This window comes from Protopterus annectens, chromosome 7.part1 (assembly GCF_019279795.1).
Source record: "Protopterus annectens isolate FY-2018-M chromosome 7.part1, PAN1.0, whole genome shotgun sequence".
Lineage (NCBI taxonomy): Eukaryota > Metazoa > Chordata > Ceratodontiformes > Protopteridae > Protopterus > Protopterus annectens.
The window spans coordinates 212,739,681-212,762,949 of record NC_056740.1 but is presented as its reverse complement, the minus strand read 5'-3'; the positions used below and the strand labels follow the sequence as shown (position 1 = coordinate 212,762,949).

The window sequence follows — 23,269 nt, the reverse complement described above, 5'->3', positions numbered from 1 at the left end:
TCGCGTGTGCCCGGCAGACGATCGGGGGGACGGACCCGTGGGGTGCGACCGACCCCACGGAACTCCCCCCGGCCGCCGAGGGGCGGATCCGCTCTCATCGGGGCTTCCGCGGCCCCGTGCTTTCCCGTCCAGTGGGGTTCCGAGCACTTTGCGATATTTCGAGGACGCCGTCGGGTACCGGGGTAGGTCGGACGGCCTCACCCCCTGGCCGGGCAGGAGCCCTCGGGGTCCCGCGGACTCCGGCGGGTCACTCCCTTGAGGACTTCCACCTGGAGGGGGGGCAGCGGTCGGGACCCCCTCACCCAGGCGGGAGCGCTCCCGTCCCGGCCGATCTCGCACCCTCTCTCCCTTCTGGACTTCCGTGGGGGGGCCCCCTCCGGGCTTCCGCTACTACCGGGGCGGGAGAGCTCTCACTCCCGGGCTAGGAATCTCCCGGAGGCTGCCGGATCACTCTGTGTCCCCGTGCCCTCGGAGCCTCTCTGAGGACCTCGCTCCGATCCCGGACGGCCCCGCGGAACTCCCCCCGGCCGCCGAGGGGCAGATCCGCTCTCATCGGGGCTTCCGCGGCCCCGTGCTTTCCCGTCCAGTGGGGTTCCGAGCACTTTGCGATATTTCGAGGACGCCGTCGGGTACCGGGGTAGGTCGGACGGCCTCACCCCCTGGCCGGGCAGGAGCCCTCGGGGTCCCGCGGACTCCAGCGGGTCACTCCCTTGAGGACTTCCACCTGGAGGGGGGGGCGGCGGTCGGGACCCCCTCACCCAGGCGGGAGCGCTCCCGTCCCGGCCGATCTCGCACCCTCTCTCCCTTCTGGACTTCCGTGGGGGGGCCCCCTCCGGGCTTCCGCTACTACCGGGGCGGGAGAGCTCTCCCTCCCGGGCTAGGAATCTCCCGGAGGCTGCCGGATCACTCTGTGTCCCCGTGCCCTCGGAGCCTCTCTGAGGACCTCGCTCCGATCCCGGACGGCCCCGCGGAACTCCCCCCGGCCGCCGAGGGGCAGATCCGCTCTCATCGGGACTTCCGCGGCCCTACGCTTTCCCGTCCAGAGGGGTTCCGGCCACTTTGCGATATTTCGAGGACGCCGTCGGGTACCGGGGGAGGTCGGACGCCTCCCCCCTCTCCGGGCAGGAGCCCTCGGGGTCCCGCGGACTCCGGCGGGTCGCTCCCTTGAGGACTTCCACCTGGAGGGGGGGCGGCGGTCGGGACCCCCTCACCCAGGCGGGAGCGCTCCCGGCCCGTCCGATCTCGCACCCTCTCTCCCTTCCGGACTTCCGTCCCGGGAGGGGCCGAGGTCCGGACGCTCCACTCCGGGGCGGGAGCTCTCCGAGCCCGGCCGTTTTCGGCCCCTCTCTCCCTTCCGGACTTCCGTCCAGGAGGGGCCCGAGGTGCGGACCCCCCTCTCCCGGGCTGGAGCTCTCCCGGCCCGGTCGATTTCGGCACCTCTCTCCCTTCCGGACTTCCGTCCCGGAAGAGGCCGAGGTCCGGGCCCCCCTCTCCCGGGATGGAGCTCTCCGAGCCCGGCCGTTTTCGGCACCTCTCTCCCTTCCGGACTTCCGTCCCGGAAGAGGCCGAGGTCCGGACCCCCGTCTCCCAGGCTGGAGCTCTCCGAGCCCGGCCGTTTTCGGCACCTCTCTCCCTTCCGGACTTCCGTCCCGGAAGGGCCCGAGGTCAGGGCGCTCCTCTCCCGGGCGGGAGCTCTCCCAGCCCGGCCGTTTTCGGCCCCTCGCTCCCTTCCAGACTTCCGTGGGGACGGGACCCCCCCCTCAGGGCTTCCGCTTCTACCGGGGCGGGAGAGCTCTCCTCCCGGGTTAGATATCTCCTGGAGGCTGCCGAATCGCTCTGTGTCCCCCGTGCTCTCTGAGCCTCTCGGGGGGACCTCCCTCCGATCCTTCCCGGCCTCGTGGAACTCTGCTGGGCCGCGAGGCCTCTGACAGTCTCTCATCCGGGCTTCCGCGACGCCGGTTCTGCCCTTTGCCCCCCGCGTGGGGCTTTCAGACTCGCGGTGGAGACGGCCCGGGGTCCCGGCATCCCTGCGCATTTCGCCGCTCGGGTCCGACTGCCTCCCCCGCCGCGCGGGGCGCCGTCGAAGCTGCTCCGCTCCGAGCCCGCGGCCCCTCGCCCCCTGCGCGCCGCCGTTCGCAGGGCCTCGTCCCCAGGGTGCCCGGTGGTCGACCGGATGCCGAAGAGCTGCCCGCGGACGGACCCGGGTGCGAGACGCCACGCCGGCCGTATCTCCGCTCCCCCGGGGTCCCGGAGGACGGGATCGGGGACCTGGCTTCCGGGGACGGCCCTCGGGCGGCCCGCGCCGTCCGACTCCTGAAGGCCGGGAGGCCGGGATCGGGGACCTGGCTTCCGGGGCAGGCCCTCGGCCAGACCGCGCCGTCTGCCGACTCCCCCGGCCGGCCCAGGGTGCAAGACGCCTCGGCGGCCGTATCTCTGCACCCCTGAGGTCCGGGTGGCCGAGATCGGGGACCTGGCTTCCGGGGGAGGCCCTCGGGCGGCCCGCGCCGTCCGCCGACTCCCCCGCCCGGCCCCGGGTGCGAGACGCCTCGGCGGCCGTATCTCCGCTCCCCCGGGGTCTGGGAGGACGGGATCGGGGACCTGGCTTCCGGGGACGGCCCTCGGGCGGCCCGCGCCGTCCGACTCCCCCGGCCGGCCCCGGGTGCGAGACGCCTCGGCGGCCGTATCTCCGCTCCCCCGGGGTCCGGGAGGATGGGATCGCACGCCTGGCTTCCGGGGGAAGCCCTCGGGTGGCCCGCGCCGTCCGTCGACTCCCCAGGCTGGCCCCGGGTGCGAGACGCCTCGGCGGCCGTATCTCCGCTCCCCCGGGGTCCGGGAGGATGGGATCGCACGCCTGGCTTCCGGGGGAAGCCCTCGGGTGGCCCGCGCCGTCCGCCGACTCCCCGGCCCCGGGTGCGAGACGCCTCGGCGGCCGTATCTCCGCTCCCCCGGGGTCCCGGAGGACGGGAAGCCCCGAGCAGGGTTCCCCGGACGTCCCCACGCCCCCTGCCGGGGACAGCGCCCCCCCCGCCGGGTCGCCCCTCCGGGGACGACCCTTAAGCCCGGGAACGCGATCCTCACCCCCCTCCGCGCCCGCAGGGGTTCCGGCCATCTGGACCGAGGTGCCGGGGGGGCGCGGAGCGAGCGGCGCGTGTGGTATTTATAAGAACTTTTCCAACAGAACTTTGAGAGGAAAAATAAGTTGTTACTGAAGGTACTTCTAAATCTGCCTTTTCAGAGGCTATTTCTGGGTTGGAGGCTTCATCCCCTCCTAGAGCCCATAAGAAAAAAATCGGATGATCCTACATAGGCCAAGTCTCTGCTTTCATCCCCGGCTGGGGACTCCCGCCAACCAAGAAGGCTAAGCTTTCTGCTTTGGAGCTCACTCTGTCGGCCCCAGCACTTTCGGTGCCTAGACCTTCGGCACAGTCTGTGATTTCGGCTCCGTCTACTGTAGCCTTTACTGTATCTGTACAGAGGGGCTCCTCGGTTCAGACTACTACTACTGCATCGGCACCGACTGTTCAGTCGGTGCAGACCTTAACCACATCGGCTCTGACATCTTATCCGGAACCGATGCCTCAGTTATTGACACCAATTTTTTCGGTTCCAGCTTCGGTGCTGGCAACCACTTCGGCACCGATCTTTTTATCAGTGCAGACCGTGACCTCCGCACCAATGATTTCCTCGGTGCAGACACCCGTTGTCCAGTCTCTGCACCGTTGTTCTAAGTGCAGACTGGTGAGGTGGGCACCGAGCTTGTCTCTTCTGTGGATAGACCTGTTTCTCCCTCAGCTGTGTCCATGAGGTCCACTAGAAGCCTTTCTGAACACGACGTGTTGCATCTTGTAGATCAGGTGCTTCTGGCCAGAGGTATCCCACCCCCCAGGACCTATCCTTCCTTGGGAGCTGATCACCCATCGCCAAAGACCCTTCTTATTCTCCTCCTTCATTGCCTTTGAAGCCCCTTGATATAGCACAGTCTTCCCCCTCTACGGTTCCCTTTATGGACCTCACTAAGGGACCGCAGTTGCCTTCGTGGCAGGAAAGATTTGATATGACCCAGGATGATAGTTGTGACACGCATAATTTGATGTTTCACAGCCATCTGGGGACTCCAGGTAAGCAGGCTGAGCCACTTAGGGGAGGGGTGACCCCTGTTCTAGACATTCACCCCTCTTCAGGTGGACCAGCCTTCCAACTGATGGAGAAGGTGCTGGCGTCTGCTGGTGATACTGTGCTGTCTATCTCCCCACCCTCCTCTGGACCGCTATGTTCACAAGTCGCACCTAGCAGACACCGGGCGCAAGGGCCTCAGGACGTATTCCCACCGGAAACCCCCTTTCCGTTGTCTTCCCCAGCTTCCCCGTCTGAGGAAGTTCACCGGAAAAATTCTTGCAAGAGGATGCACATGGACTCCACAGAGGAGTGTCCCTCACTGAAGACACAGACCTTGATGATGGGGAAGGGTCCCCCTCGGTCACCCTCTGAGGTATCCTTTAGTGATGTCCTCAAAATCTTTAAACAGAGAGGTGACTGGCAGCCCTCTAATCCGACCTCTGAGGAGTCTGTGTTCCTGCAGTCTTTTTGCTCCCGGCTCTCTACCTCCTGGGTTACTCCATCTACCGATGAATTGGTCCGGCTCATCGTGCAGAGTGCGTGGAAGGCTCCCGACACTGTCGAGGCTATTTCCCGGAGGCCAGATAAGATTTTGCCCCCTCCTGCTACGGATCCCCATTGGTCCAAAGGTCTTCCTGTGGATGCTCTGGTGGTGGCGGCCGCAACCAAAAAGGATCTGGCGGAAGAAGAAAGCCAGACTGTCCATCCACCCAACAGAGAGTCCCAGGCCCTGGCCAGGATAGGGAAGCGCACCTTTTCATCAGCGACCTTTGCTGTCAGAATTATATGGCACACTTTACCAGGCTTCAAAGGGATCTAATTTCCGAGCTCTCTGAAACCTTGGCTGGTGTCTTGTCTGAGGTCCGTGACAAAGTGGCCTCTCAGCTGGCCACCATTGAGTCAGTATTGAACTCTTCCTTGCGACTGATATCTCACGCATCAAAAGGAGCAGCTAGAGCAGCGGGTTCAGGCGTGGTCTTGAGACAACAAGCCTGGATGTGCTTGTGCAATTTCGCGGAACCCTTTAAGGCTTCCTTTCTTAATGCTCCCATTGAAGCCTCTTCGTTGTTTGGACCCAAAGTTAAAAGCACACTGGCCAGATGTGAAAAGTCTGGTAAGACCCTTTCTGCCATAGGTGTCCGTTATTCTTCCCCTCAACGTCCTTTCTCCCGAAACCAAGAGTGGGAAGATATAGTTCAAGAGGTACTTTCCGTGACACACAGACCAAGTTTTCCCCTAGAGGCAGAGGGGGAAACTCAAAGGGAAGACGCCCCTTTCAGGGCAGAGGGGGTCTGTGTAACCAGGGTTCCAGGGACTCTTTTTCTTGGCCAGTCCTACCAGCGCTCCTGAAGAGTGGCCCAACGTTTTTCCTCTGGAGGTGGTTGGGGTCATTTCTCCTTGTACCCTTCTGCCTGGCTAACCATCACCACTGATTCTTGGGTGCAAAGGATTATAACCAGAGGTTATCATATTTCCTTCGATCTTTGTCCTATCCCTTCATCCCTTCAAAAAACTTACCCGATGTTCCACCCAGTCAAAGGGAAGAAGCAACACTAGAGATAGCAAAGCTGCTAAGAAAAGAGTCATCCAAATAGTCCCTCCAGACCATATAGGATCCGGATTCTACTCAAGACTGTTTTTGGTGCCAAAGAAAACCGGGGACTGGAGACCAATTTTGGATCTCAGTATATTGAACAAGTTTGTAAGTGTACAAAAATTCCAGATGGTCACAATACAGTCTATCCTCCCGCTTTTGGAAAAAGCCGATTGGATGTGCTCGATAGATCTTCAAGATGCGTACTACCACATAAAAGTGGACAGGCCATCAAAAAGATTTCTGCACTTTCGTGCGGGAGCCAGTCACTACCAGTTCAGAGTACTGCCCTTCAGACTCTCTACAGCCCCCAGAGTGTTCACAAAGTGCATGGCAGTCATCACAGCTCACTTGCGACTACAAGGATTCCAGGTGTTTCTAGACCTAGATGACTGGCTCATCTCCGCCCCCACCAGACATCTATTGGAAGAAGCCCTGGCATACTCTCTCCTCGCTGCACAAAGGCAAGGCATAACCATAAACTGGCAAAAATCCAATCTCACCCCATCTCAGTTCACAGAATTCATAGGGGTCATCTTGGATACAAAGAATTGCAGAGCATCCATTCCAGAGCACAGAATTCTAAGGATAAAGCAACAACTGATCCCAATCCTTTCAAGGGAGAAATCCACAGCTCACTCTGTCCTACAGCTGTTGGGTTCCATGGCATCCTCCATTGCCATTGTCCCCCTGGCCAGGTTTCACATGAGGCTTCTACAATGGCTACTGCTCACCCAATGGTATCCTTTCCAATATCCTCTTTCAGACAAGATTCGAGTAACTCAAGGTGCAAACAGGATTTAAATTGGTGGATGACCCACAACCCATCACAATGGTCTCGCCCCTTCTCCCCCCAGCAGCCCAAGGCTACAGTGACCACGGGATGCTCCCTGATGGGGTGGGGGGGGGGCTATGTCAGGGACAGACAGTCCAAGGCACTTGGTCCGAATTGGAGGCCCAACTGTATATAAATGTTGTAGAGCTGAGGGCAGTGCTGCTGGCGTTGCAAGTATTCCATCCCCTGCTGCTGTCTGGGACTATTGCAATACAATCCGACAACATGGTGGTGGTCTGGTACATCAACAAACAGGGCGGAACCAAATCTTACCCCCTTTGTTGAGAGTCCTTGAGGATATGGCAATGGGCGATGGCCACCAACTGTTTTCTTCTAGCAATGCACATTCCCAGGAGTTCCAACATGATAGCAGACAGACTCAACAGGTGCATTCTACAACCTTACGAGTGGTCTTTGAATCCCTTGATAGCGGCGGAGATCTTCCACCGCTGGGGCCGTCCTTGCTGCGACCTCTTTGTATCCCTGACCAACTACAAATGCAGCAACTACTTCGCCCTGATTCCCCCTCCGGGACAGTCACCCAGGGATGCTCTAGTCCACATTTGGCCCTCGGGTCTTCTTTATGCATTCCCACCTCTCCCCCTCATTTCCCAGTTGCTGAAGAAAGCCCGTCGGTTGAAGAGCAAGGCGATTCTCATAGCACCATATTGGCCTCGTCAGATTTGGTTCCCCTTCCTTTGGCCTCACCTGTTAGATCAACCATGGATTCTCCATCCAACCCCGGGGTTGATCTCTCATCCCCAGAACCTGATTCATCCCAGCTTGGACAGCCTGAAGCTCACAGCTTGGCTCCTCCAATCCCCTTGATTGCCAGGCAGAATGATCTTTCTTTACCAGTACAGGACATTCTTATTGCATCTTATAAGTCTTCCACTAGAATTACTTATCTAAGCAAGTGGAAAAGATTTACCTGTTGGCTGAAAGAAAAACAAGTAGATCCCTTCTCAGCACCGGTGTCTATAATACTAGAGTATCTGGCTGACCTATTTCAATCGGGTCTATCGGCCTCTACCATTAGAGTTCATTTGGCTGCAGTATCTAATTTCCATGAGGGTGTCCAAGACTCCTCGGTTATGTCGCACAAATTATGCAAGACCTTCATAAAAGGTGTGAATCATCTGAAACCCCCTTTTAGAGAACCTATTCAACCATGGGACCTGTCATTAGTTCTACAAGCTCGGACAATGCCACATTTCGAACCAGCTTCTTCTTGCGACCGCAAATATTTGTCATGGAAAACCTTGTTTTTGGTCGCCATTACTTCTGCCAGACGTATCTCTGAGCTTCAAGCCTTGTGCATCAAGAGTCCATACTTGATTTTTCATAGAGATAGTGACTTTGAGAACTAATCCTTCATTTCTGTCAAAAGTGGTCTCTGAAATGTCCATTAATCAAACCATTGAATTGCCAGTTTTTTTCCCCATTCATTCAAACAAAGGAGAGTATTGCCTACCTACCCAAGATATTCACAGGCAAATTCGCTTCTGCTTGACCAGGACTAAGGCCTCTCGTAAATCAGACCAGTTATTTTTGGCCTATTCTGGACCTAGATTAGGATGTGCTGTTGCTAAGGTCACATTGGCTAGATGGTTGAAAGATCTTGTGACTTCATTTATACACAGTGTAATATTCCATTGCCTACTACCATAAAGGCTCATTCGACAAGGTCGGTGGCAACTTCTGCTGCCTTCCATGCCAGTGCTTCTTTACATGACATCTGTGCAGCTGCAACATGGGCTACACCTCATACCTTCATCAATCATTACAAATTGGATTTGGCCTCCAGGGGAAGAGCATCTTTTGGTTCTATGGTGCTCAGGAATGTCCTTCTATGAGAGCCTCCCAGGATTAGAGGTAGCTGGGGACTCTTCCCCATATGTAAGGAATGAACGAGGATTAACAATATCAGATAAAGAAGTTATGTCTTACCATAACGTTCCATCTGTATTGTTGATCCTCGTTCAGTCATTACGACCCTCCCTCCTTCCCTCTTTTGTGGCTTCTAGTGGATCTCATCATCCAGTTCTTTTAGGTCATTTGACCAGAGGTAGCTTCTACCTTCTTTTGACTTGCAAACTCAGTCTGAGGTAACAGGGAGAGGGGAATTCTGGGTAAGAGTTTAGCTCAAGAGTTTGTAGCTGACGCGAGCTTGGAAGATGGCTGGCTCGGTTGCGAGGTGGGAACCAATACCCCCATACACAAGGAATGAATGAGGATCAACAATACAGATGGAACGTTATGGTAAGACATAACTTCTTTTTCTGTGGGGGACCAGAATTTTTCTGTAGGAAATAGTTTAGCAACTGTTTTTGAATAGATTTTTCAAGTATTTTGGAGAAGGGGGATAAGATTGCTGTAGGTCTAAAGATAGTAGTGTGTGTTTAATTTTCTCCTTTGTGCAGAGGGATAATGTGTGACTTTTTTCCAGATAGAGGGAATGTGGGATTTCTGGACTTACATATTTATAAGGATTGAGACAAGATAGGCAATGGTGTCAGCTGCTATTTTAAGGTATTCATGTGGAAGGTCATCAGCTGAAGTTAGAGCATGGTTTGAGCTTTGCGTAGTTTTATATTGGATGTGGGCACAGGTTTGAAAGTTAAAGTGGATGTAGTGATATGTGGTTGGTGGGCAGGTTTAGGATTAGGTTTTTGGAGAATCCTTGGTTAGAGATGCTGTACTATATGTGAAGAGTTGAATAGTATTGTGATTTCAAGTGATGTGTTATTGGAAGAGGGTTAAGAGTTGAATGTATGGCTTGGATGCAAGATTTCTTTAATGGCTGTCGAGAATTTTTTAGGTTTGTGTTTACTGTTATTCTTTAAGTTATTATAGTGTAGTTTTTTATCTTTATTAATGTGCTTTTTAGAGCAATTGCGAAGCATTCTGAAGTTTTCAACATGTGGTGGTTTATATTTTTGCCATTCTTTCAATGCTTTTTCTTTATCCTCCATTAGCATTCTTCTATTTTTGGCTAGCCAATTTATATTATTTGCTTGTAGTCACTTCCTTTTAGGAGGTGCAAGGCTATTTAAGATATTCAGGAAAGTTGTATTGAATTCAGTTATAACATCAGCTAAGGGGGGGGGGGTTCTAGGAAGTTCCAGCTAGTAGATGATAGGTTAGTAATGAGCATTTCTGGGTTAAACTTGGAAAGGTTGCGTGTTTTATAAACATGCTGTTTGAGTGGATGTTTGAGATGTCTGGTTGTATAGATTGAAGAATGATCATTGACCTGAGGTGGTGTAGTTGATAGGGTCCTATACTAGGATCCTCTGTAATGGGGAATTTGATGTCCTGCTATTGTGTATAAAGCTATTAATTAGTTGTGTGATAAGTTCACACTAAGATGTTGTGGGGGGAGGGGGGTTGATGTCCAACCAGTTGACATTCACATCACCTAGTGGTAGTATTTCTTGTGGAATTGTTATGGATGTCCAGTGTAGAATATCTTCTAGTGTACCTGTATTGTCACCAGGAGGGATGTAAAGAACAGAAATACATATTTATTTATAGTTTAATTTCAGGAAAGTGATAAGAAGCTCTGCTGAATTGAATTTTGTATTTGTTGTAGGGGGAAATGTGATAGCTGTTGGGAAATAATAAAGCAATACCATCGCCTTTTGTCTTTATACTGTCATTTCAGATGATATAGCCAGAAGGTGGTGTTTTACTGTCGTTTATGCTGAGTTTAAGCCTTGTTTCAGTTACAGCGAGAATATTGGGTTTATATTTGGTAATCCAGGCATGTAATTCAGCAATTTTATTTCTTATGCTTCTAACATTTATGGCAGCAAAAGTTAGACTTCTGGGGTTGGGAGGTTTACGGTTGTTCGGTTAGAGTAGTGTATGGAAGAGAATTGTCTTGATGTTCATTGTGATAGGTGAGGTCAGGATTAGAGTGAATGCCTCCTCCTTGAAGGATTTTAGCATATTGAGGAATTTTGTTTTTTTGGAGAGTATTTTTCCACTTAATTTTGTTTTGGTTTGAGTTGAAATAGAGTTCCTCGGTCTATATTTGAAGTAAGGGTGAGGGGCATCATTAAATAGGCTTGGTCCAACGTTTGGAGTGTGTAGGGAGGAAATATGAACATGTGGTTGGAACAAAGATGAAGATGATGTTGAGAGCTATTATAGGGTCATGGTAGGATGAAAGCTGGCCCAGTATCAGGAGAAGAATAGAGGATAAGCTGCGTAGTAGCATGTTTAAGGAAAGGGATCTTTGTATTATAGTTGTCAGGTAGTGGGGAAGTGGAGATCAAGAAGGAAAAAGTAGTTACAGGGTAGAAGAATATTTAGTGGTGATGGACTCTATAAGCTGATAGAGGGTAAGTAGGAAAGACGTATTTCCTATGAAGGATGAGCTAGGTTCTAGTATCCTCTCTGGAATGTCAGGAATTGGGTGGTTTAAAAGACTAAAGATTCAGAATGTAGGTAAAATAGGAAGAAATTATGTTTTATTTGGGGAAAAATAGAAGATATATTGTAGAAATGGATAGGTGCTGTTGGGGAGAGGTGCAGCTATGAATGTATATAGAGCAAAGCAGTATGGGAGGGAGAGAAGTAGTTGGGAATGGTGCTAATAGATTAAATGGATGTTGGATTTAGGTAAAAGGAAACAGGAGTGTTTGTATGATAGTAGTAAGGTTATTTATTAGGGTTATGGAATACGAGTCACAAGAGTAAAGTGTGTGTAGGAAGTATAATAAGGAGGGAAGCGTAGTGGGCTTTTCTCCCTTGGGTCAAAGTATAACCGAGGGTAATCAGGCTTATAGGCAGTAGAAAACAGCGAGGCACCAAGTAGAACATGTTCTCTTTCATTTCCTGACTGAAGAAACCTGTTAGCCAGGAAGTCTAATTTACTGGCACATACAGTGCAATCTGTTGGTCAAGAGAAAAGACAGTGGCCAACTTAGTGAGTTGTCCGTAGAGTACAAGGACAACTATGTTTGAAGAGGGGCTGTTAAAACTAATTTCCAGCACAGGCAGACACGTTTGATTAGATAACGTTAATACACAGCAAGGTTATTCAAGTTAAATTTTCTTATATTGTACAAAGACAAAATCAGTGTGGCAGAGCTTCACCAGTATCTGGGTCAATATAGTGACCCCAGGCTATTGTACAAAGACAAAATTTTTGGTGAAAATGTTTGGGAGTTGGCCCATGTGGTAGAACGTTAAGCAGTATCTGGGTCGATGTAGTGACCCCAGGCTTTGGCCTGTGAAGAAGTAAGAATGAAGATCAGTTACTGTTATTGGTAGCAGTCTTTCTGATGCTGTTGACTTGTAACTACAGCAGCTAAACAATGTTAATGTATTGACTAACTTGGCAGATGAGAGTAAACAGTTTGCATGTACTTAAGATGGTCTGACATTGGACTAATGAAACTGAGTCTTATTGTCTTAACTAAAAGCAGAATTAACACCTCTGAAATGCAGCAGAGTTTCAAAAATTTGTATACTTTGCCTGAGTGCTGTTTCTTTTATGCTGTGAGAGAGAAACCAAAACTCATTTAGAAACTACAGTGACCGACTCATTAAAACACTGCATTTTGTAATTTCATTTTCTACATTCTGAAAAAAAAATAGAATGAAAGAATTCAGGAACTACATTCTCTAGCTAAAGTAATACATTGCAGAGGTGCGACGAGTACTACATTATCTTGCTAAGTGAAGGCATTAAAGATGTGTGAAAAAAAGCATTCTTCACAAATTGGAAGTTTATGTACCAGAATCAACTTTGAAATCTGGTGGCATTGGAGAATTGACCATTTGGATGTAGCTGTAGTTATCTGTTGTACCCCCCAACCACGCATCTACCTAGTGTGGCCACCTAACACCCCAGACAATATAGCCTTCACAGAACCCTGATCCTAACTATAAAGTTGCTCATTTATTCCTAAACCTAAGGCTCCCCCCTCCCTAACCCTAAAGTCCAGATGGCTCCCTAACCTTAAAGACCCCTCCCCTCCCTAACCCTAAAGTCCTGATGGGTCCCTAAATATAAAATCCTTTACCCTTCCCCAAACCTAAACTGCTGATCACTCCCTAAACCAGTTAAGGGCAGGGTTTGGATGGGATTTGCTTCTGCACATCCGAGGGGATTACAACAGATAACCATGGCCTTCGATGCCTTAGTGACATAAAATGCATGGAAGTATACTGCAAGTCTTCATGACAAATAACACACACAACAAATAATCTGGCACATTGCAACAAACTGTCTTTGAATATGTCGATACACTTGCCCCTCTCTTTTGTAAAGGAAGAAAACAAGTGGAAGGGTTATATTCTTGCATAGGATTGGGGAGTAAAAAAAGACAGAGAACTTTTTCGGATCAATCTAAAGGAATTTGGACTGGGAATGTTCAAATGCAAGCAAAACTCCAGATCTGAACACACTACATACAGACTTTGTTGCACCATTTTACAACTCTAGAAAGAGCTCTATGTAGAGAAATGGAATGGTGCTTGTCATCCTAATTTGGTTACTCAGTTTTAGCAGCCATGAGAAAACTTATGCACAGTTAATGACATTTAAACCTAATAGAATTCACTGAATCTGATTTGATAGCCTTGGATGTTCTTCGTGTTTCACTGTTGCAGTCATTACATTTGGGTAATCTGCTGGCAGGTTGCCCTCAGTCGGCCTGATTAACAAAGTCTTGGGTCCTACGTCGGTTGCTGTCCCTTCTTCCATGATGTCAGGTCGTCAGGGGTATAAAACATGTAGCCGACTCCATTTTCATCAGTCTTTCTTGCCACGTGGTGCCCAAAGCAGAAGCAGTTCGCAAGTGCCGGTCGGCCGACTCCAGAAATTTTCTTTTTCGAGTTTCAGAACCGAAGTCTTCAACCTAAAGCTAAGTAACCCATTGGGGAAACTTTTTCTTGCTTCTTACCGATGTCAGTAAAAGTTAATAATTGTATTACTTGTGGGAAGCAAATACCTCATAAGGATTTTCATTTGTACTGTATTCCTTGCCTAGGCCCTGACCACAACGTGCTTTGCTGTTGGTTTTGTGCTAAATTTAATCAACGCACTATTAAGCGTCATCATATTTTTGCATCTAAATATTTTGGCTCAAGATTTAACTATCCAGAAATGTTGTCGGTTAGCAATCCAACTACCAGAATACACAAAAAACACAAAGAAAAAGATAGAGACAGACTGTCGAGATCCAAAACCGACAATGAAGCTTCTCCTAAGCCAGTCGCTGGTTTGCCGGTACTCAGTGAGGCGCTTTTGCAGCCCCTGTTGCCCTCTACTTTTGATTCGCAGGCCTCTACTGAGACCCATTCAGAGTCCGGTGTGCCGCGAGACACTTAAAGTATTGAATCCGCAGATATGTCTACCTTAGATGGGTCCGGAGCCGCTGAGCAGGCACCAGCTTTTGAGGGTGTTTTCAGGCCTAAAGATTTGTATATTAAACCAACTTCTTCTTCTTTCAGCGTTTCCCGGTTAGGAGTCGCCACAGCGGATCATCGGTCTGCTCATGATTGGCAGTGTAGTTTTACGGTGTCGAGTTGCCAGCCCGGCACCCAACCTTCCACAGAAGGCACACACACTCACACCTAGGGCTAATTTGGAATGTCCAATCCACTTACAGCATGTATTTGGGATGTGGGAGGAAACCGGAGCACCTGGAGGAAACCCACACAACCACAGGGAGGACATGCAGACTCCGCACAGAAGGCACCCCAGCCGAGAATCGAACCGGAGAACCACTTGCTGTGAGGCAGCAACGCTAACTGCTGCACCACCGTGGCCGCCCTTGTATATTAAACTAACGCCATCTTCAAAACCTAGGCCAAAATCAACTTCCTTGTCTAAAAAAACTGATGCTTGGGCCATGTGCACAGGCCCCTATACCTAAAAAAACAAATGATCAAAATGGCTGAGGATTTAATTACCTTGATCAGGGGTTTCCATCCCCCTCCTGCTAAGAGGCCTAGGCAAGGAACTGACTATGAATCATCAGATCAGGTTTCCATTTCTTCTGATTCCTCTTCTGATCAGGAATTATCTATTCCACCTTATGAGGACTCTGATGCAGAAGAATGCATCCCTTCAGCTTCTCCTGAGGATTTTTCTTTTGGAGAAACTTTGCATACCTTAAGGGATCATTTTCACTGGGAGAGTCAGGATTTCTCAGAATCTAAAATGAGGCTTAGGGATTTCCTTTTTCTTCCTCAGCATAGGCCCTTGGCTCTACCTACTGTTCTAGACATTGTTGATGTTTTCTCAGAGTCCAGCATGGCTCCTGATTCCCTGCCTCCAGCTCCTAGTAAGCCAGACAGATATTACAGGGTTCCTGACTCCCATAAATTCCTTTTTAAAAACCCTACTGCTGACCCTGAAACAATTTCTCAGGGTCCCAAGGGTGTAAAGGCTTGTACTGCTAAAAATCTTACCCCTTCTGATAGAGACTCCAGGGCACTGGATAGATTGGGTAAGAAAGTTTACATGTCTGCTACCTTAGCAATCAGGGCTTTAAACTGTCAGTTTCATATGCTTAAATATCAGCAGCATGTCATGGGCTTACTTAAACAGAAAATGATGTTGATTTCTGATTGTGTGGAAAATAGAGTTACAGGATTTATTGCATTCAGCTGAACAAGTTGGAAAGCATACTTTGCAATGTGGTTTTGATTCCTTGGAGGCCTCTTTCAGGGCTGCTGTAACTGGATCTGTGATAAGAAGGCATGCTTGGCTCAAGGAGCAAAATCTGCTGGATCATGTTAAAGCAAAATTGATGGATGCTCCTTTACAACAGGGCAGTCTATTTGGTAATAAGGCAGAAGAAGTTTTGAAAAAGATGGAAGACAAAGCTAAATCTATGCAAACTGTAAAAGATTTCCTACAAGTGCAGCCACCCAGGTTCAATAGAATTGGTCCTTTCCAGTGCCCACCAGAGGCGCTCAGGTCAAAGCCAGACACTCCAAAGGCTCCAGGTTTCAGTCACAAGGAACTTACAGAACAAAACAATGGGGTGCCTCCACCTCCAAAACTGGAAGTAGCAAGGCACCTCCCTACGGTAAACAGTCTCAATGACTTTCCTCTGCCATCACCAAGCACTTATCTTTTGGCAGCCCCTTTGGGGGGAAAACTGGCACTTCATGCACAAAATTGGCATCTAATTACCCAGGACAAGTGGGTTTTAAATATAGTATCCCAGGGATACAGATTTCATTTCCACACATTGCCAGTCCCAAATGGATGGCCAGATCTGCCTCCAAATCAGTGGGCAGAGGCCCAGAAACAAGTTATGTCCCTCATGAACATGGGGGGCTATTCAACCTGTACCAGAAAAGGAAAAGGGACAAGGTTTTTTTATTCAAAACATTTCCTGGTACCCAGAAAAGACAAATCATGGCATCCAATTCTGGACTTATCCATTCTAAATACATTCCTGGACATTTCAAAATTCAAGATGCTGACTCTACAACAGTTACTGCCTATGCTAGGCAAGGATGCCTGGCTGGTAACTCTAGACTTAAGAGGCTTACCTGCATATCCCAGTCAGGGAATCTTGCAGAAGATACCTCTGTTTCAAAGCCGGCTATTTGCATTACCAGATCTCTGCACTGCCCTTTGGCTTATCTACAGCGCCCAGGGTCTTCACAAAGTGCCTGGCACCAGTAATTGCATTTTGCAGACAAAGAAATATTCAAATTTATCCTTACCTGGGCGATTGTCTAATTCAGGCAGAAAACAAGGACATTCTTCTAACATCTGGCATTTGTAAAAAGGCTTCCAACTTATCTAGGGTACACCATAAACGAAAATAAATCACAACAGGTACCCTCTCAAATAATTAAATTCCTGGGTACAAGCTTGAATACAACTGCCCAGATGACTTCCCTTTTGCCAGAAAAACAAATTCAATTGATGACTTACTTCAAACAAGTGGCCACAAAAACCCAGCTATCTGCAAGACAAATTCTGCAGGCCTTGGGGTTCATGGCTTCCTGCATTCTAATAATTCCATATTCAAGACTGCATATGAGGAAACTTCAATGGTACCTAAAAAACTTATGGGAGTCAACATTGTCACAGCCTGGAAACAATGATTCCTATCATTCCTTGCCTGCAGCAAGAGTTCCTGTGGTGGGCAGAGGCCTGTCACCAAAACAAGGGACTGTCATTCATTCCACCCCCTGCCACCCAAACTATCTTCATCCAGGACAACTACTGATAAAGACAGACAACACCACAGTCATCTGGTACATAAACAAGCAGGGGGGTACCCATTCCTACCCCCTTTGCAGACTAGCCATGGCTTTGTGGAACACTGCCTTGACTTATCAAATACATCTACAAGCTCAGTTTCTGCCAGGAAAGCAAAACATTCTAGCAGACGAACTAAGCAGAAATCTTATGGACCCACACAAATGGAAACTGGATCCACAAATCTTCAGCTTGTTGACACGCAAATGGGGGAGCCCAGACATAGATCTCTATGCCTCACCCCAGAACTATCAGTTGGACAAATTCTGCACAAGAATTCATCACAAAAAAGCTTGGAAAGTGGACGCTCTGTCCTTCAGCTGGAAAAACCTTTCAGTCTATGCCTTTCCTCCTCTGCCTCTGCTCTCCAGGATGTTCTTTGTGTTTCACTGTTGCAGTCATTATGTTTGGGTAATCCTGCTGGCAGGTTGCCCTCAGTCAGCCTGAATTCCAAAGTCTTGGGTCCTGCGTCGGCCGCTGTCACCCCTTCCCTGATGTCAGGTCGTCAGGGGTATAAAAGAAGCAGCCGACGCCATTTTCTTCAGTCTTTCTTGCCGCGCGGTGTCCGAAGCAGCAGCAGTTCGTAAATGCCAGTCAGCCGACTCCTGAGATTTTCGTGTTCGAGTTTCAGACCCGAAGTCTTCAATAAAGCTAAGTACCCCATTGGGGAAACTTTTTTCTTGCTCCAGACCGATGTCAGAAAAAGTTAATAATTGTATTTCTTGTGGAAAGCAAATACCTCATAAGGATTTTCATTCTTACTGTATTCCTTGCCTAGGCCATGATCACAATGTTTCTGGTTGTCAGTTTTGTGCTAGATTTAACCAACGCACTATTAAGCGTCTGTATGATTTTGCTTTAAACTATTTTGGAATCCAGTTTAATTATCCAGAAATGTCGTCAGATAGCCATCTGACTACCGGAGTTCACAAAAAATGCAAAGAAAAGGAGAGAGATAAACAACCGAGGTCCAAAACAGACGACGCTTCTCCTAAGCCAGTCACCGGTTCTCAGTGAGGCGCTTTCGCAGCCCCTGACGCCTGCTACTTTAGAGTCACAGGCCGCAACCAACTCCCATGTGGAGTCTGCTATGCCACTGGAAACTCAAGGTATTGGAGCCTCGGACACTATTCCCTCAGATGGGTCCGGAGCCGCTGAGCAAGCACCGGCTTCTGAGGGTGTATTCGGACCTAAACATCTTTACATTGAACCAACTTCAGCTTCAAAGGCAAAGACTAAAGCACCTTATAAAGCAAAGAAACAAACTCAAGAGCCACGTGGACAGGCCTCTATGCCCAAAAAACAGATGCTCAGAATGGCCGAAGACTTGATTACCTTGATCAGGGGTTCCCATCCCCCTCCAGATAAGAGACCTAGGCAAGAGACTGACTATGAATCTTCAGATCAGGTTTCTATTTCTTCTGATTCCTCTTCTGATCAGGAATATCCTCTTCCCCCATGAGGATTCTGATGCTGAAGAATCTATACCTTCAGCTTTTCCACCAGAGGACTATTATTTTGGGGAAACCTTGCATACCATGAGGGAGCATTTCCACTGGGAGAGCCAAGATTTTTCAGAATCTAAAAAGAGGTTCAGGGATTTCCTTTTACTACCTCAACACAGGCCTCTGGCCATTCCACCTGTGTTAGGCATTGTAGATGATGTGTTTTCGGAGTCTAGTCTGACCCCTGACTCCAGCTCCTGTTAAGCCTGACAGATATTACAGGGTTCCTGACTCTCACAAATTCCTTTTTAAAAACCCTGCTGCAGACCCAGAAACCATTTCACAGGGTCCCAAAGGGGTTAAGGCCTCCGCTGCAAAAAACCCTACCCCCTCTTACAGGGATTCTAGGGCACTGGATAGATGGGAAAAACATTTACACATCTGATACATTGGCTATAAGGGCCTTAAACTGTCAGTTTCATATGCTGAAATATCAGCAACATGTCATGGCATTGTTTAAACAGAAAATGTTGTTAAACTCTGAATGTGCAGAAAACAAGGAAATGCAGGATTTATTGCATGCAGCTGAACAAGTTGGAAAGCATACTTTGCAATGTGGTTTTGATTCTTTGGAGGCTTTCTGCAGGGCTGCAGTTATGGATTCTGTAATTAGAAGGCATGCTTGGTTAAAGGAACAAACTCTGCCTGATCATGTTAAAGTAAAATTATTAGATGCACCTTTACAGCATGATACTTTGTTTGGTGTTAAGGCAGAAGAGGTGTTAAAGAAAATGGAGGACAAAGCTAAATCTATGCAAACTGTCAAAGATTTTTTACAAGTACAGCCACCTAGGTTTAGTAGACACTGGCCTACAAAGAATTGGTCCTTTCCTGTGTCAGACAGACCTCAAAGGGTCAGATCCAGACGCCCTAGAGGCAGATCCCAGGCGCAAGGTTCATACAGGTCAAAGCAATGGGGTGCTTCTACCTCCAAAGTTGGAGAAGACAAATCACAACCATACAGCAAACAGTCCCAATGACTTCCCCCTGCCGGCACCAAGCACTTATGTCCTGGCAGCACCCTTAGGGGGAAAATTAGCACTTTTTTCACAAAATTGGCACATTATAACCCAGGACCAGTGGGGTCTAAATATAGTGTCACAAGGCTACAAGTTCCATTTCCATACCCTGCCAAAGGCAAACGGCTGGCCAGATCTCCCAAAAATCAATGGGCAGAGGCACAAAAACAAGTCTCATCCCTCATGGACATGGGGGCCATTCAGCAAGTACCAGAGCAAGAGCAGGGGCAAGGAATTTACTCGACTGTTCATGGTACCCAGAAAGGGCAAGGCCTGGAGACCAATACTGGACCTATCTATTTTGAGCACATTCCTGGATATACCAAAATTCAAAATGTTGACTTTGCAGCAGCTTCTGCCCATGCTGGGCAAGAATGCTTGGCTTGTGACTTTAGACCTAAAAGAGGCATACCTGCATGTCCCAATCAGACAATCATGCAGAAGATACCTCAGATTCAAGGCTGGCTCAATGCATTACCAATTCTCTGCACTGCCCTTTGGCTTATCTACTGTGCCCAGGGTCTTTACAAAGTGCCTGGCACCAGTAATTGCATTCTGCAGACAAAGAGGAATACAAATATATCCTTACTTGGACTGTCTAATTCAAGCAGAGAACAAGGACATACTTCTACAGCATCTGGCATTTGTGAAAAGACTTCTAACATGCCTAGGGTACACAGTCAATGAAAAGAAATCAAAACTAGTACCCTCTCAAGAGATAATATTCCTGGGTGCAAGCTTAAATACAACTGCCCAGGTGGCTTGTCTCATGCCAGTCAAACAAAGGCAACTGGCTACCTATTTCAAAATGTTGGCAACAAAGGCCCAGTTATCTGCAAAAAAATTCTGCAGGCTTTGAGCTTCATGGCATCCTGCATCCTACTAATTCCATATTCAAGACTGCATATGAGGAAACTTCAATGGTACCTTAAAAGTGTTGGACATTGCCACAACCTGGAAACAATTATTACTCTCATTCCCTGCCTGCAACAGTTTTGATGGTGGGCGAAGGCTTGTCACCAGAACAAGGGACAGCCATTCACATTACCCCCAGCCAGGCAGATACTAACAACGTATGCTTCAGAGTATGCCTGGGGGGCCCACATGGTAGGAAGACACATTCAGGGCACATGGTCCTCAAGCCAAATGCATCTACATATCAATCAAAAGGAGATGCTAGCTGTTAAAAATGCCCTGACAGCCTTCAAGGACCTACTTCATCCAGGACAACTACTGATAGACAGACAACACCACGGTCATGTGGTATATAAACAAGCAGGGGGGCACACATTCTTACCCCCTTTGCAGACTAACCATGACTTTGTGGGACACAACATCGACTTACCAAGTACATCTGCAGGCACAATTCCTGCCAGGAAAGGAAAACACTGTGGCAGATGAACTAAGCAGAAACCTCATGGATCCCCACGAGTGGCAGCTGGATCCACAAGTCTTCAGCATGATAACAAGGAAATGGGGATGCCCGGACATAGATCTATTTGCCTCCACTCACAACTACCAACTAAAAAGATTCTGCACAAGGACTTATCACAGACAAGCATTGAAAGTGGACGCCCTATCTTTCAGCTGGAAAAACCTATCAGTGTATGCCTTTCCTCCACTGCCTCTCCTCCCCAAAGTACTCCTAAAGGTCAGACAGGAGAAGCCAACCAAACTATTCATCTGCCAACTTTTTATCCAAATCCACAGAACAAAGGGGAGAGAATTCTGCATTCTTTGGACGTACGCAGACATCTTAGATTCTATTTGGACAGAACCAAAGTTTTCAGGAAGACCGAGCAATTACTAGTGGCATATGCTGCAGGATCACAAGGAAAGGCCATCTCAAAGCAGACTATTTCAAAGTGGATAGGGCACTGCATTCGTTTCTGCTATTTACACCATGGCAAGCCAGTGCCTAAGGTCATTAGGCCACATTCAACCAGAGCTGCAGCCACTTCAGCAGCCTTTCTCAGGGGAGTACCAACCAAAGACATATTAGAGGCTGCTACTTGGAGTTCAGTGCACACCTTTACAAAGCACTATCATCTGCCACTCTACTCTAAATCCACGGCAGGCTTTGCCACTGCAGTAATGCAGGGCCTCATAGCCACTCCTAATGCTGTTTAGCTCCAGCCTCCCAACCATAGCTTTGGGACTCTACCCAAATGTAATGACTGCAACAGTGAAACACAAAGAACATAGTACAGTTGTGTACACTTACCATAAATGTAGATGTTCGAGTGTATTCACTGTTGCAGTCCTGGTTACCCACCCGCCAGCCCCCTGTTTTTCTCTTACTTATACCTCTTCTGTCTTTTACTGTGCTCAAAAGCCTTTTTTGGTGTATTTGCCTTTATTTGGAGGTATATTTGTTGTGTTCTAAATTTACATGCATATATATTTATATATATCTATATATTTTGCTCCCCATTGGGGGGGCACCTGACATCTGGGGCAAGAAAAACTGATGAAAATGGCGTTGGCTGCATGTTTTATACCCCTGATGACCTGACGTCATGGAAGAAGGGACAGCAACCGACGCAGGACCCAAGACTTTGTTAATCAGGCCAACTGAGGGCAGCCTGCCAGCAGATTACCCAAATGTAATGACTGCAACAGTGAATACACTCTAACATCTACATTTATGATAAGTGTACACAACTGTACTTTTTGTGTGCTGTTCTAGAAAATCAGAAGAGCATTGCAGATATTATGTAACAGCTGTTAGAACAACTCATCCATAAAGCCAGCAAAGGCACCTGTAAATGAAATTTCAAGTATTTTGTGGTTTTCATTTTGCTAGATGTTTCCAAATGCAGTGTAGAAATCAAAATATATTATTTAATGTCTAGTTTGTGAGAAATCCAAATGATTCAACAGAGTAAGTAGTTGCTAACCGATGAATGATCCATCATTATTTCTGCACTTAGAAAAATGTTAACTTAAAAAAAGGCCATACTTTTAACATGTGGCCATTTGTCTTGAGGTTCATGTGAGCACATGCCCCTTACCACACAAAAATGCCCCGGAGGTTCTGGTAAGCATTAAATAATGGACTACAGCGACCTTTTGCAGCCAGGAGAAACTGTGTTCTGGACTGCATTTAAAGGATTACTGGAGCCCTGCTTAGAGTGCTTTCCATTGTTAGACTATTATTCAAGTTGGGATAGCCTTTTTAAAGAAAACTGAATATATTCTAAATGTATTAAAATATTATGTATTTGTTACTTTTACAAAAATGGCATTATATTGCCAAGGTTTAATACTCTGCTTTGGATCCACTCCATTCTTTGATTGCACTGAAACACTGACTAAGAATTTAAATTAGTTTTAAAAAGATAAGTATGTAAACTATAATTTATATAGCAGTTGGCCAATGGCAGAAAAATATGTTTTTGCTTTGTGATCTTATAGTAAGTTACATGCACAAGTTCATTGATAGTGCAGTGGCTGCGACTTGAGGTGTCGTGTGACCATTGAGTTAAAAAAACATAAATAATCTTTGTTATGGTAAAGATGTGTGCAATACCTTTTTTGTTTTGCCTTTGCTATTGTTGTATGTTGTCTAATCCAGTGAGTCATTTGTCTAGTGATTTTTTGATCCTATAAATGTTTTTGTGCACACAGTCAGTAGTAATTGAGATTCCTCTTCCAGGCATTCAGAGGAAGGGTCAGGCAAACTGGATCAGCTTCCTTTTAAACCAGTTTCTCAAGGGTGCTGATGCTTCTTCATACAGTATTCTATATGTTTTATGCTTTTTGTTGCAGACTCTGTGTTTTTGATTTTTTTGGGGGGTGGGGAGGCATAAATCAGAGTCAGCAGTTTTCACATCACAAATAAGAGGAGCTCTATCCTCTTCAAAGAATGTTTCCTCAGGTGGACAGCAAATATTGGAGGTGTGATGGGGCAGAAAGGGATAACTGGGAACATGTTTTCTAGGAGTGTGG

General features: G+C 48.1%; 1 protein-coding gene across 1 annotated transcript in view; it reads left to right on the top strand.

The window, feature by feature from the left end:
• Positions 1–23,269, top strand: part of LOC122807698 (ubiquitin carboxyl-terminal hydrolase 4-like) — a 1,844,759-nt gene that overhangs the window by 1,525,615 nt on the left and 295,875 nt on the right. The gene's annotated exons all lie outside the window — the stretch shown is intronic.